This window comes from Uloborus diversus, chromosome 3 (assembly GCF_026930045.1).
Source record: "Uloborus diversus isolate 005 chromosome 3, Udiv.v.3.1, whole genome shotgun sequence".
In the NCBI taxonomy this organism is placed as follows: domain Eukaryota; kingdom Metazoa; phylum Arthropoda; class Arachnida; order Araneae; family Uloboridae; genus Uloborus; species Uloborus diversus.
In genome coordinates, this window is record NC_072733.1 from 3,108,544 (window position 1) to 3,125,121 (window position 16,578).

The following is a 16,578-nucleotide window of genomic DNA, read 5'->3' on the forward strand; positions in this document are numbered from 1 at the left end:
AACCTGCTACAAAACCAGCGCGATTACAGAGGCAATTATGATTTTTAAAAAATTAAATTTATCCGGAAATAGACTCTCAATTAGTTCACTTTTCGTCTCAACGGCAGTGCAGAAATTGTCTGGCTATTTCTTGTACTGTATATTTTGATACAGTTCAATTTCACCGTTTCCAATACTCAGCAATTGCTTAGAAAATACTTATGCGATTAGATTATTTTGCGTTTATACGCGCATGTTCATGGCCAATCGCATTATCTCGTCATTACGCTATAAAAAACGTTTTTTTTAAACATGCGTTGATTTCATCGGAATAACTGGTAATGTCTGCCGGAAGTCCCCAGACAGTATTCAGACAATTTCGCCTAAAAGTTTATCGTTGCCATTCAAATCTTGCATAATCCTATGATGTGCTTCGAATGAATGCTTTTACTCATGAGACATAGTACACTCATCCCAAATTATAATTTCACTCTCTTGCAACACTACAGCCATACCACGTCTTTTTTTTCTTTATTGTACACATTGTGTTTTGTTTGTTATGAATATTTAATAGGCAACTTTAAAGCTGAATGTGCTGTTCGTGTACCATCTAAAAAAAGTAGCAGCAATGCCTGACGATGCAATTGTCACTGCAATTTTCTGTTGCGAATGTATCTTTGCAAGAATTAATGATATTAAAAATTTCCTGGGGAACAAAATAAAGAAAAAAATTGTTTTCCGCTTAAATTCATTAACTTTCCTGAAATAAACCTGGAAAATTTTTGAAGAATTCAGTAGTCTTCTTGGTTAAAAAGGCAGTTATGATTCTGGCACCTGCAGAGAAGCCTAACGCAGGATTAATATAATAGCCTGGAACCTTCCTGCTTTTCTAAGAAAGTTCTCAAAGCATTAATACACGCATTGCCAACGCGAAGACAGACTCTAAAGCAAGTAGCTCGAATGTAGTTCCGCTGCAACTCTTGCAAAGCTTCGTGATCCAGATAACTTTTCGCACTCATTGGGTGTTGAGTCAATCTAGACAAACCGCAATCACTCCGAAACCGATACACCTATTAAATACGTTTAGTTAATCTTGATACTGGTGGAGAAAAATAATTTTCACAACGGTGTGAAATCTTCAATTTGTAGCAATTCAAGGAAACGTTTTGAAAAATATAGTTGATTTTCTCAGGAAGTGAATAATAACCTGTAATATCCCGAAACGTTATATGGAAATTCTAAGCAACATCTCTGAGCTTTTTTTTATCATGGTGTTTTTAGCAGTAAGTCATACGATGTTAGAGTTATATCGATTAATTAACTTACACCGCCATCTATTAAGAATTTTTAGAACTAAACAATTAATTCACACTATTATTGCATAATTAATATGAAATTTGCAGTAAAAAATTATAAAAACTATCCTATCTTTTAAGTTGGACCAAATGACACATTGATATGAAATTTGAGAAAAATCGGTTGAGTAGTTTCGGAGTTTACCCCGAACAAACATCGTGACACGAGATTTTTATATATATAGATAACTATGAGAGAATAGAATAAATGAGAAGGAAATGCTCCTTGCTGATATGAAAACATTCAGTGATTTTGTGCTAAATTACTTCGAAATTGCATGTGGGTTTTTTTTTTTTTTTTTTTGAAGCTTTGGCTCTGGAAAGAAAATTAAAGCATAATGTAAGAGAAAATATAAGTAACAGGTTTAAGATTTTAGACTACAATAGAATTGTTTTTTGTTCAGAAAAAAAATAATAAATCGTACATTGAAATATATATTCTTCTAATGAGTTTTTGACTCTTTGTACAAATAAATAAAATACTACCTCAATTTGAAGGGTAAAATATATATTTTTTCTTCTTTTTGCTAAAAATCAAATAACTTATCGCATTTTTACTACATTCGAAAAGCTACGCTTAAAAAAGAGCATAGTTCAATTTATTTTGTATTTTAACCGTGCTGTTAAATGATGAACACGTGCTGCCATCTAAGTTATAACGGTTTAAGCAGCCTGCGATAACAAATTGTAAAAAATTTCAAAAATAAAAACATTTTTCTTCAATATCTTATCTTATATATTAATCCCATCTCATTTTAAAACTTATCAGGCTGTCCAATGACGAAAAAAAGACTTACGGTCGAAAATTCAAGTTTTCGAAATCGCCTCTTGCTGTTTCAAAACCTTGATGCTACCTGTAGTTCTTAAGCATTTTTTAAAGCAAGTTCTAATGCAGTTTTCCATTTTTTACATCGCTTTCCGCAAAAAAAAAAAAAAAAGCCTTTGTGTGTGTTCATATTTTAATAAAGCTTAACAGCACTGGACTTAGTTGTTCGGTTTAATTGATAAGTTTTTTTCGGTAGAGCGTTCGGCTATAAACTATCTGAACTTCGGGCAAGCTTGGGCTGTCCGACATAATATCAAATTAATATTAGTATTACGCATTACATGTGCTCATAACATACACACCTAATAATATAAATGCAGTGGGAATGCTACTTGGTGTTTCGACTCCTTTATGCAGGCTACAGTTATCATTCGGATAAGTTGATTGTTAATCGAACTGTGTTCTTTGACTACATCCAGACCACTCAACATAATGTAAGCATAAAAAAGTATTAGATTTACCTAAATAAATCCTTTTTGTGCAGAAAAACATTTTTATTGTATGCTAAAATGTAGATGTTTCTAATAGCAGTGTTCGAACTTTTGTACAAATGAAAAAATACTACGCCCGATTAAAACTACGAGTTTCACTCAGTAAACCTTTAATTTTTTATTCGCGCGAATACGATATCAAGCATTAAAAGTATTATCAACTTCATTAGCAAGAAATTACTTTCTACTCCTCTGCTTTCTGCTGAAAAAAAAAATACATTTTGTGTACGTTCGAAAAATTACACTTAAGAACGGACTCAGTTCAACTGGTTTTGGTTTTGAATTTTAAGTGTTCGATTAAAAGAGAAACATGTGCGGGCATTTAAGCCGTAACGGTTAAAGCAACCTTCTATGTGAAATAGTTCAATATTTAAAGATAAAAACACTTATTTTCAATCAAATTTATTACTTCTCTAGAATGTTTGTTTCAATCGCTACGTGAGATCTTCGTCATTCTTTAATCAAATTCCATGCTTTGCGAATAATTTTAAATCGTATCATGCTGGTTAATGACAAAACACAGATGCATGATCTTATTATTATTTTTTTTTTTTTTGGCAAAAAGCTTTTTTGCTGTTTTTTACTACGCATTCCTTCAATGAATAGCTTTCGAAAAGGAAGGCGCAATTGCTAGGTTTGTTGGGGTGTCGGGCTGTTAGTCAGAATGGCGCCAATTCGAATACGTGCCAATAAATATCTCTTTAATGTTTCTTTTTTTCCCGTCAGATGCTGACATGTGCAGGACTGTATTTGCCACAACCTATTTTTTCACATGCACAATTATTGCTTTTTCACGAGTCACCACTCAGCCACACTTTTAATGACATTTATATTTGCATTGAAAATATGTACGATTAAAAGGGGAGCTATGATCAAATTATTACAACGTTGTATTTAACGAGGTTTTGTTACTGATGTCTTTAAATTACATGCCTTCTCTTGTGCGCTTACTTTTTTTTCGGTTCTTCTTCATAATGTTCTTCCTTTGAAATTCTTAAAGAGCGAAATGCCTTATGAAACGATTTGAAGCACAGTGCGGAGTTCCGCACGGGTCGACTAGTTTTATTAAAAAGAGTTAACACTTAACCCACTTAAAATGCAATAATATTCTAAAAAGTATTATTACCACGAATGGAATTGTAAAATTTAGGTTCAATTTCATTGTAAAGTTGTCGTTCCTCTGTATAAAGCTTTCTATTTCATAATCTAGATGGAGATTCTTTTATTTAACACGCACAAGTAAAGCATTAATGCAAAACATCTTTCACACGCATTGCAGATGACCCAAAATGGAAATGAGATGCCTTGCAAGATTCAGACGATGAAATCACAAGGTGTTTTCAATTTCTTACCAAGTGTTTAAATTTGGCGACTTTTCATGTGATTTCGGCCGACTTTAAGACCCCATATCTCAAAAACGAGGGGAAGAGGGCACACAGTTCATGGGTCAAAAAAATGTCTAAATATGCTCTTTCGAATGCGAACATTTTGAACTTTTTTCCTGATTACTGAAGTCGTGTGGTTCCCTGGTAAGTAAGGGCCGAGGAAATGCACGCTTCAAATAACTTTTAATCGGGGGAAAATATTCGGTACACTATTCACACCAAGTGGATATGTTTCTCTAGTTGGAAACTAGGAGCTCAGCTTGAAATTGAAGTAGTGCATAGAGAGTTAAACTGGCATAATGAGAATGAGGCCCGGTGACAGAACTAACATGGGGCACATCTTCGCTCTCGGCAGCCCTGTTGTATAAACCCATGGTTTATGGTCCTTTAGTTAAAAAAATGTTTAGATAAATAAATATGATAGCCTCACATTGGTCACCGATATATTCACATATGAGGCAATGAGAAGAAAAGGGATGTAAGTGGAATATATAAAGTTTTGAGTAAATCATGTTTAAAGTTCAGATCCTAGGTAGGCTTTTATTAAAATAAATTTTTAAATCATGCTGTACAGCAGCACCTACTAGGGCTACTAGTATTATTTATAGCTCCAAAGCAGAGGAGAGGTTCTCTTATTATTTGTAGTGGTTATCTCTAAATTTTTAATTTATCACTTACATCCCTTTGCTTCTCACAGCCTCATATTTAGCTTTTTAACGAAAAATACCGCCCTGAAAATCAAAAGTGGAGAAAAATGCATGAGCTGCTGAAATATGTTTAAAATAGAAAAAAAAATTACAAAGACAGATTCATAACACTGTATTAAATACTCACCCAGAGTTCAGGGTTGCGCAATTCTCGCAATATTTTCTAAAATAACACTAAATAAAAATCCCTTTGCTGGCTGTTCCCACAGATAACATTAGCAGCAGGGCCTTAGAAGAATGAGGGCTGGGTCTTAGTGTCGCAAAAGTAGGAACGAGGGGGAAAGTGCCAGTGACGTCACTGGGTACACTCAACCTGGGACATTTGTATAGTGCGTAATTCTTCACCCTCTTTTCCCTTTTTAATGTTTAAATGTTTCTTGAGGGTTAAGCTTCAAAAAGGAATGAAATGCAAGGGTAAATGTTTTGAGTCACATCGACAAGTTAATCAGCGATACTAAAAGCAGTGAACCCTAATTAAAATCTACAATGCAAATTTTTAGTTCCTCTTGTGTAGTTTTGGATATACTTCATCCAATATGCGTGTTTTAAAGGGGTAGAAAGTGGAAATTTTGCACAATAAAATTGAGATTATAAAGAAATGAAAATAATTTACTGTGCTTGTCAAGTTTCTTCTTGTGTGTACATAATTTTGTCAGTTTAGACTTTAAAAAAAAAATTGTATTTCAAACTTGTCTCAAAGAAAATTATAAGATAGATATAAGGAATAACTAAAAGTTATTTGAATTTTGTGATACTCCATTTGAATGTAAATACTGCTGATATTTTTTGGAGGAAGTTTTTTTTTACGTTAAGTAACTATAACTCTGATCAAGAATCTTAACAAATGTTGTTTTTGAAAACAGATGCAGAAACTCATTAACCTGGACTAATAGGGGATCCAGATCATCTAGAATAACAACCTATAAATTTAACCAATGTACATAAGTAAAATACTTGAACACAGTAAAAATTGTATTTTTAATTCAAGAGAATGAAATATAAAGCTGCATTAGAGAAAGTTACAAAAATAAAAATACAGCCTTACAAAAATACATTATTGCGCTAATGCGTTCTTTATTTATACCGTATGTACTTTTAAATGGTTGTCCGGATAAAGCGAAGTCCAGATTAATGGGTGTTTACTGAAATTATTAATCAACATTTATATCACTTCAATTTAAAAATAACATATTGAAATTTTGCTACATTTGACGTAAACCAAATTTAAAGTTTCAATGATTACCACCAAATTTATAAAGTTAACTTATTTGTAGACTGAAAAATTTCTTCATGTCTGAACTCTACAAAACATTACGTTACAGTAATTAAATGAAATCTTACCGAATATTCTAAAAAGTTTTCTTCTGTGATGAAGTCCATTTAAAAAAAAATATTTTTGCCGGCTTACCTTTTGTCCTCAGAAAGTTTTGCATTCAAATATCGGATTCTTCCAAACGTTTTTACTCAAGAAAAAAGTTTAATAGCTTCTTTATATGGGTCAGAAAATTGGTCTTCCAATACAGAAGAACAATTAAATGGCCTAGCTTTTGTACAATCATAAAAACATTAATGTATCTGATTTGAAAGCTTTATATATATATATATATATGGCTGAATATCACATATACGTGCATTTTGGATTTTTTTTTTTTTTTAATGTCAAACCCGATATTTTTGTTTTAAATTTTAAATATAAGTTTGTAGGTACATCTTGAAAAAATTCTGAGCTTGGCAGAGATCGATCATATTTAAAAAAAAATTTATTGAAAATTTTCAATAATAATTCATAATTTTAATTATCTTGTAAAATCCCCATTATCACAAAAAAAAAAAAAAAATTAGGTTCAAATTCATTAAACAACATAACCTTTAACTTTTCGACAAAGATTTTCTAAATTTTAAAAATAATTCTCATAAAAAAAAACTCAAATTTTTAAAAATTTGAAAAATTTTAAAATTTTAAATTTGTTTTTGAAAAATGCACATTTAATGAGTGGTAAATATGATTAATAGCATATCTTTTACCTATTTACTAAAAATTATTGGGTTATTTGTATTTAATGTTTAATTATAGCATTTAAAAGACATTAAAAAGGTTGTCACTGAAATGACAATTTGTCACTGAAATGACAGTTTGTCACTGAAATGACAGTTTGTCACTGAAATGATATTTTGTCACTGAAATGACTTTTTAACATTGAAATGACATCAACAATAATAAAATTGAAACAAGTAAAATATTCTGAAGAGAATGTTAAGAGAAACAATAAGAACCAATCAATTTTATTACATTAAAAAAACTTAATTTACAAGCATATTTAAGAGTTGAAGGCAACAAAAGCATTTAAAACATTTTGGTAATCAAGTTCTTCAAGTTTAAAATATCGTGTTGAGGCAGGTTCTGGGCAACTCCTAATTTTGCACAGGATATGCGGAACTTCAATATCCTGTATATCTTCTTTCTCAGGCCACGAGAACTTATTTCTCCCACAAATTGTCATAAATGACACACGCAATGTATTTTTAGTAATATTTTCAATTACACCTTGAAAGAAAAGAAAAAAAAAGTTTTAACTATATTTAATTATTTTTTTTACTGTGTATTTTATTATATATATATATATTTTTTTGTCTCTTACCTGGATACCACTTATCCGAAAAAACCACTGCAACCCAGTCACCAACATTTAGTTTGGCTTTAGTTTCATTGACTATATCTTTCAATATTATTAAGAAAATTAAGTAAATTTGAAAAGAAATAAACATTAATTATCATCACAGGGATATAATCATATTTTATAAAAAAATATATTTTATAGGTATGCAACAATAGCAATAAAAAGGATACCATTTTCATCATTAATTTTATAGGTTATTGCCGATTCGGGGAAATGGACACAATCAGCTGGGCATGTCCAGCAGGACAATTCTCTTTTGAACATTTTTTTTTTGTTGTTTGACACCACTTTATTTGATGTAGCTTTGAGATATTTGGAACTTGAATAACGTCCGAGGGCAAATTGTGTTTTATTTTCTCTATTTCTTCAGGTTTCAAAATAATTACTTTAACTTTACTATTTTCAAATAATTTGACGAAGTCCTCAGCAGATACAAGGTCCCCGCCATGTAACACAAACGAATCCGCTGTTCTCTTTAGGGAACCACCGATTCCGTCCATGGCACCCTTACCATGCCCGCTACAGCTAAAGTTCCATGAAACATCAGTGAGTTTCGGGAAAAAAAAAAGGTGCAAGTTTTATCATTAAATAGATGTTGTACCGATTGCGGTACTGGCCAGTTGGGCCGTCTGAAAAAAAATGCACCTTCTCAATGTCATCTTTTTCCAAGTTTGAAAATATCGAAGCCATATGGGCCCACACAGCATGGGCTTGGTGGGAAAGATCCTCAGAGACTGTGCAAAAACTTTTGGGTTCTATTTTGCCCGCTACATATGCATACATCATGACTGTATGCAGACATATTTGTTTTTTTGACGCACCGAAGTGCATGGATTGAACTTCTTTATGTAGTTTCAATTCATAGTTCTCAGAAAAGTCGATATGAAAACACAGCTCATTTGGCTGCAAGCCCTCTTTTATCGTCTTCAGTGCCTTCGCTTGGTGAGTCATTGTTTTCACATGGGTTTCATATTTTGGTAGTTCAACTTTAAGTTTCTGAAATATATCTTCTATTGTAGAAGACTTTTCTACTTTTACCATTTTGGTTATAACTTTGATGTTTCCTTTTATTTGTTTCGACTCCTTAACTGTTTGCCATGAAAAATACTTAAATACCTGTTTTAAATCGATGTTTGCTTTCAAGTCATCTAAATTTAAGTGAAATAGAGAATCAGGCTTCTTGTCTTCAATTACCTTTAGGCGGTGCAGTTTTGACGTTATGAATTCCATATTTTCATGCTTGATGCATGCACAAGTTTCCCGATCCCTCATCTTCGGGGGTACAACCCAAAAAGGTTTCATTCGACAAAATGTCGTGTATGATATTTTTATTTTCTTTTGGTTAATGAATTTCTTGTGAATTTCTTTAACTGTTTTTGTTAAAATTCGTTTTTGTACTCTCTCATTTGATTTTGTGATATAGTCTCTCTTGCATGGGGACATTTTACTATGCTCGTCATCTTCATAGAAATCTCAAATTAGTTTCTGGTAATAATCCGAGATCGATTTATTTCTTTTACTTCGCTCATATTTTAAGTTGTTTACACTAGTAGAAACAGAGCTTATCCTGCAAGAAAGAAATGTCCGGGTTAAATTTAAAAATCTGTACTTTTTTATGATTTTCCCGCAAATCACCCTATGGAACATCTGTTTATCTCTCTGGGTAGAACATTTGACTTTTAAATTTTCCTTTAGTTGATCTGTTAATACCTCCCCAAAAAGTAACTTTCTCTTAATCGGGCTTGAAATACGTTTACCTTTTAACAGATTTTCAACTCTACTACGTGGAGTAAAAGAAGCTGACGATGCTGCTTTTAATCGCAACCAGCGTTGCTTATACTTCTGAACTTTTGTTTTCAATTTCTCATTCTCTCTTTCTTTTTTCGCTAAATCTCTGTAGGCTTTAGATCTACTTTTAGCAACCTTTTTTCGACCTGAATTTTTGCGTGAAGTGCTAGGGTATTGAATATCTTTTTCTAACAATGGTGACGGAGTATTTATGTTATCAGAAATTTTTTTTCTGTATTTCGTGGTGGCATTTTTCCATATTTTTCTTTGTTTACGCTTTTCTCTATCAGATCTTTCTGCAATTGGCTGAATTAAACCTAGCTCTTTCTTTTTTCTGTACCTTTCTCGAGCTTTGGCCTTTATTATTTCTTTTTTTTCCTCTGTTAAGTTACTTTTGTACTTCTGGTTCCTTGCATTAGCTTTTTGCCGATGCAACTTGTACTGTTGTGATGTTTTCTTGATTTTCCCCACATCCTTTTTTTTACCTTCTGGTTTTGGTTTACCCATCCTAAAAAGAACAAAGTGTGTGAGCAATTAATGCTATTTTTTGAAGCTATAATTTTGTTTTCAGGAGAAAATGGAATAACATTTTAGTTTGAATTGTTTAGCAATTGTTATTGACAGTAATATGAGTGAGTTATGCCTCAACTTCTTTCACATAAAATAACACTTAATACACGTTTTTTTTTTTTTAATAATATTGTGATAATTTTTTTTTTTTTTTTTTTAAATTCACTATTCATTTGGGGCTCTGCTATGCCATACTTTTTAATAAATTAAAATTAGACAAACTCTAAATTTATATTAGACAGACATGCCCTCATATTTAATAATATTGAGAGAAAATTAAGTATGCAATTTAATTCAAAGATTAATATTTTTCGTTTTAAAGTAATAGTTGAAAATATATATATATATATGTATAAAAATAAATATATTGAATAAAAAAGCACTGCCAACCTGAAATAATGCAAAATAAATAGAATTTGCATTTTTTTTTTTGGTATTTTTAGAACGATTTTTTTTTTTTTTTTTTTTGCTGAATTCGAGTGCATTTCTAATAAATGTGCAAAGAGAAATCGCACTACATGCGCAACGCGCGAATCCTGTCATCAAAAAATTACAGTATTTGATATTGAAATTCAAACATCCAACAATACATGAGGTATAATTTATTTTTAAGACTCCCAAACCCCCGAAAAATACGTCAAATGTCATTTTCGCGACGATGCTGTCATTCCAGGCGACGTCAGTCATTACCGCGACGTCGTAAAAATGACCGTCACGAAAATGACGAAACATCGAAAATTCGCTCCGTGAGGAAAAGCACGCTTTAATTAAGCCTTTTTCGTCACATTACTTGCTTCAGGTTGAAGTACTAGATCAAAATATAACTTCATTCTAAATTTTTTAAAATTATTTTTTGTTTTTACAGGCGTCGCGAAAATGACGAGCAATAAACATACGCATAACTTGTAAACAATAGAAATCACGTAAACACTTACCTGTTGGAATTTTTCTATGAAAAACCTATTCATCCAAGCTCTCAATGTCGATTTTCATTCCAAACAAGTAGTAAAATTGTTCCTGGCGCCATCTCTTGATGATTTACTAAGTTATTTTTAAGTGTCATGAAAATGACGTCGATGCTTGCATACAAAGAATTTAATCATCCAGACATGAAAATTATCACAAAAAAAGAAATAAAAAGTATTTTTCTATGAAAAGAAATGTTTATTTTTTAATATTTCACAATTTTTATAAGCATTCTTTGATTTTTGCTAACAGAAACCATACTTAATCAGTACTCATTGGGTCTTGGATACAGTAACGAAAATGACGATTTTGAAGTTTAAAATTTTCTGAAAAATAAGAATATCGCGAAAAAGCCCTATTTTTAAATTTATTAGTTATTAAAACAGTACTTGCGGTGAATAAAAACAAAATTTTTCAATATATTTGCTTAAAATCAATAATAAAAGTCGGAAACGCTAAAATGCACATTTATGTGATATTCAGCCATATATATATATATATATATATATATATATGTGTGTGTGTGTGTGTGTGATCACAAAAAAAAAAAGGCTCCCACAAAAACAGATAGGCGATTTAATTTTAATCACGATATAGTGCTCATTTTCCATCTCCCCTCTCCCATCTTTAAGTCATTGTCACATCAATGCGAATTATTAATTATTTTAAGCATGGGGATACAGTATTCAAGAAATTGTTTAGTTAAATCTATTGAATAATATTTACAAAGAAATTTCATGATTATATCTAGATGTATTGTAATTTTAGTTATTTGCTAATGGAAATTTATTACAGTGTCACAGTGCTGTTACTAAACTAATTAAATATCAAAAAATTGCATTGTGACAAGGTTGAACCAAATCTTGCATTAAAAAATACCTTTGTACACCACATTTTATGAAATTTGTCTTGTTCTTTATCTTAACTTTCTCCCGCAATTATTTATTGAAGTAACTTCAAAGTTTATATTCCATAAAAAAAGCATTTAAAAACAGAAAAGAAGTTTGTATTCCTAATTTTGGAGTGTTTTGAGCTCTTTAAAAATCTTGAAGGAAAATTTAAGTTTTCAGAACTTTTTCAGTAACTAGGCCATCAGCACGTGGAGGCATTTTTAATATTTTCAAATATAATTACACACAAATATTTTCGATTCTAAGAAATGTGACCTTTATGTCTAAAATAAAAATACAAAAGTGACGACCAGGAACAGGCTCTGGCCCAGCTAGACTGGTCCTAGTCAATTTACAATCCATAGTGAAGATCAATGGCCCTCTTAAAACTATCTACTCACGTGTTCATTACCACCTCTTCCGGTAAGCTGTTCCAAGGTTCCACTACCCTACTATAATAATAATTTTTCCTAATATCCGTGTTAGCCTGAGATTTAAATAGCTTAAAACAATGACCCCTTGTCCTGTTTTCAGTGCTAAACTTCAACACCGTAACATCTTTCATTTTCATAAATTTAAACAACTGAATCACGTCCCCTCGGTCTCTTCTTTGCTCAAGACTGTACATTTTTAGCCTTCTAAGCCTGGAATCATAGTCTAAATGAGAAAGTCCATTCATTAGCCTTGTAGCCCGCCTTTGAACCCTTTCCAATACATTAATATCTTTCTTAAGATAAGGAGACCAAAACGGAACAGCATACTCCAAATGAGGTCTTACCAAACTTCTATATAAGGGCAGAAGAACTTCTTTAGATTTGTTTGAAATAGATGTATTGATAAACCCAAGCATCTTATTGGCTTTGTTGCTAGCTATGCTACACTGTTGGCTGAACTTTAAATCCTGACTTATTAAGCCGCCCAGATCAGTAACTTTTTCTGCCTGACTAATGACTGAACCTTGCAAATAATAACTTTAATACTTTAATACTTTAATTAATACTTTAGCATAAAGAGGAAGGAAAAATAACCTGCAACAGATTCAGCGCAAGAGCAGGAGCTTATTTCTGAAGAAACCCTAGTCAAAAGTTATGAGACTTTTCCAAATTTAAATCAAACCTTGAAAATAATATTCATATCCTTATTCATAATGAGTGATTGTCTGGGAGTGGCCTGGGCCCCTTCAACTGCCTCTTAAACAACATTTGTACAGAATAAAAATTCTTAAATTGTATTTTAGCTAAAGCATACCACAGTTCTTCGGGCATACGCTGTGGAAATTGTCCCGCCGAGTGCACCCTATGATGTCAAAAACAAGTTTCCCTCTCTCACTGTCCACTTGGTGGCAGGACGAAAGATCAAAGGGAAGAGCCAGCCCTAGCCCTGATTAGCAGGGCCTGATTACTGAATAGACCAAGCGGAATGTAGCCTAGGGCCTCCACTTTTTAGGGGTCTAAAAATGTCTAGAGCTGTTTTAGCTCATGGCTAAAACCTAAAACTGTAGTAGGGTTTGGCTAGAAGAGTGCCTCAGAAAAGGTGTTTGGCCTAGAGCATCCCATTACGTTTACTGGATCATGACCAGTGTTTGGAAGTAGAGTGCTACAAGTAGCAACACTACTACTGTAGTAGCTACATTTTTTAGTAGTTTGTAGTGTAGCACTCTACTTTTAAAAAAAGTAAAGTTGCGAGTATTTCGCTACAAAAAAAAAGTAGTTTGTAGCGATTTCCAAAAACTACTTTTAAATAAAGTTTCAAAAAAAAAAAAAAAACATGAGATTTCAAACAATATGACCGGTGCCAGTCTTACGCAGGTAAAACTTGCATCAATCAGATTCGGAAGACTGAAAAATACGAGCTGACATCAGACACATTTTGACGCCATACGTTCTGTTTGTTTGACACCATCAGATTTTTGAATAAAAAATATGGTTAGGATGTACAAAATTAATGGGAGAGAATGGCAAAAAATGAAACAGCACGGTACATACAGTATGTAGTAATAATAAAATGCAGCACTACAATAGTACTGTACAGTAGATACAGTAATTATATTCGACGCACTTTTTAGTTGTTCAAGCATATCAGATGTCAGAAACTTTCTGTTTGAACTTACATTTGAAAACTTTAAACAAAAAGCCTGTTATGTGAATTTAATTGTGTTTCATCAATTTCATATTTAGAATGAAAAAGATGCGGAGCGGCAATTTGTAAATTAACAAAGCGATGTTTCGACTAGTACAGTGCGGAGTACTTTTGTTTTCAATGATGCTAATGAGAATGTTCATTCAAGAAACTAATATTTAGTACCCAATAAAGAAGGTGATACTTAAGCCTTGCGATTTCCTTCCAAAAATTTTCGTATATCGGGGTGAAGAATTCCAAGCTCCAAAATTTGTTACTCGAGAAAGCTTGCTATTTAGCAATTTTGCGTAAGTTGAATCACGTTGTAGCGCGAGTCCACTGTAGTTTTGAATTGCACACTGAACTAAAGAGTATGCATTCTTAATTATGTTTAACATTTCGGATATTTGTTAAATTTGATTGTAAATACTAGTACCATTTGGAAAATGTTTCCTATTTATTGTTTTTCTTTTTTACTGATTGATTGTTGATATATTAACAAAATAAAAGTCAATTATCAAATATTATAAATTTTTGGGGTCATTCGGTAAAATTGAAAAATGTGTTTATTTCATTTTATCAGTAGCGTAAGAAAGGAGATGGCGTCCAGGCCCCTAGCTTGAAGCTCAAAATCAATTAACTAGTTCCTGCAAAATATAAAAGCTCCTATAAAATTAACTCCTATAATGAAAATTAAAGTTTCTTTCTTTTGTTTAAAGATGGTTTTCACCCTATAAATCAATTTAATGTACATATACATATGTCTACATAAAAATTTAATCAAATTATGACTGCATCTTTTTATATTTTCAAGTAGCCGAGTTTCATTTCTTGAGTGAAGTATTCACTGTCAGGAAAGGATTAAAAACTTGAAGGTTTATTTCATTCAATTTTTTAAAATCCTTTCTTGTAGCAAATATTCGTAAAAATCGTAAAAAAATGTTTGGAATGACAAATTGGCTCAGTAAAGGAATGATAAAGAATAAACAATTCTCAGTAATTTTTCATGTTCAAATGAGCCAATTTATTAATCTAAACCACTTTTTGAATTTTTTTGTTCAATCTTCAAACAGTGTGTATGTGTATGCTTTTCATTTATTTATTATTTTTTTTAAAGTAGCCAAGTAGCGACTACTTTTCAAAAATAGTTTGTAATTGCTACATTTTGAAAAAAGTAGTTGTAGTAAACTACATTTCTGATAAAGTTGTTGTAGTTCGCTACAAAAAAAAGTAGTTTTTCCAACCACTAGTCCTGACCATTAGTGGATATACGCATAGGCAGATTAAGGACTGATTCCCTGGGGGGGGGGGGGGGGGAACATTTTTTTTAAACAACATCAGTTGCAATCAGGGCCAGATTAAGACTTAACGGGGGCCCTAAGCTGTTTCAGGTTTGAGGTCCCTTTTGTAGTCATGACAACTTTTCTGTTGGGGGTGAATAACGCCTTTTTTAAATGCCCGCACCCACTCCTGCTTTTGACTTTCTCCAATGATACATAAGGCCATGCTTTACTTTTTTTTGTGGCACTTTTTTTAATGTATTGCCTGCTGTGCTTTTTGAATCGACTTTAAAAGGGTGAATGATATCAGGAGAGTGACGCAGGGCACCCTTTTAAGTGGGATGCAGCATTTGTCCAATTTTGGGGATCTGGGGGTTCCTCCCCCTCAGGAAATTTTGCAAAATAGATATAAATTCTGCATTTTGATGCCTTACAAGGGGTATTTGTTTAGAGAAAGATCTCGGGGGGGGGGGATAATATACATTTTTTTTAAAGCTATAATACTCTTTTACAAATTAAGACAATACGTAGTAAAAATGGTTTTTGGGTCGACAAATCAATGACAGCAGTCCTCAGAGAGAAAGAGCGTGGGAGAAGAAAAGATGTTACTGTTATTTGCTTACATCCAATGTCAGTAAAATTGGTTTTTGATTACGCCTCCACTCCAACCCACCGACAAATACAACAATGAGTTTGAAATAATATAATAAATAGTAAAGTATGCTTTAAAAGAAATTGTGTACACATTTAGAAAAATCATGGACCGGTCTCAATTATCTTTATACTGTTAATATTTTTTATTTTAATTTATGACTAAAAAATAGCACCTATGGTCTAACAAATCCTATAATAAAATTAGGGTAACGGCACCAGTCACACACATGCTTAAGACATTGCTCTCAGGTTAACTCAATTTTCTGAGCCTTTTAATGTATTTAGACTTTTTAAACTATTTTTCTCTTATGCAACGTTTGGCTTCTCTGGATCCTTTGAATTAGTTAATTCTATATCTATGTGCTCAATTTCGGAAAAGGGTCCGATCCCCCCAGTAACAGACACCGAAAAATCAGATGTAGATCAGACACTAATTTGATGATACCAGTCACAGGCAGAATGAGGAAAGAATGATAACTTTGCAAAATTCCCTTTTTCTTTTCAAAATTCACAAAACTTTTTTATTTTTAGAAGCAAAGCCTTAATATATTCATATGAACATGAAACACCAGCTGACCTCATGGTGGCAGTTCATCACCTTCCGCCACTGCCTTGTAAATACAAACTGGCCCATAAAATTCACTCTGATAACACTAGATGGTTGTACCATATTCATGGGTCACAGTAACACCAGTTTTACCTGCCTAAAAGGCTTATTATTTAAATCCAAATTTTTGACTGTCTGTTACTGGACTTTTGCCTGTTACTGTAGACCTTTCTTTACACGGTACAGTTAGATTGAACAAATTTTAGTTCAGAAAGTGTTATTCCAGACTTGAGTAATTTTCAGAAAACTGCAACTTTATTTTTTTAATGGGGTTCATCAAGACT

The 16,578-nt window shown here is 32.3% G+C and overlaps 1 protein-coding gene and 1 long non-coding RNA gene across 4 annotated transcripts in view; both read right to left on the bottom strand.

Annotated features, from left to right (window-relative positions):
- Positions 1–16,578, bottom strand: part of LOC129218410 (DNA primase large subunit-like) — a 74,517-nt gene that overhangs the window by 27,162 nt on the left and 30,777 nt on the right. The window lies entirely within an intron of this gene.
- On the bottom strand, positions 7,011–11,123 carry LOC129218412 (uncharacterized). The gene is made up of 3 exons (XR_008580327.1): positions 7,592–11,123; positions 7,383–7,460; positions 7,011–7,288 (listed from the first exon to the last, which is right to left on the bottom strand). It is a non-coding gene; the product is annotated as an uncharacterized LOC129218412 (long non-coding RNA).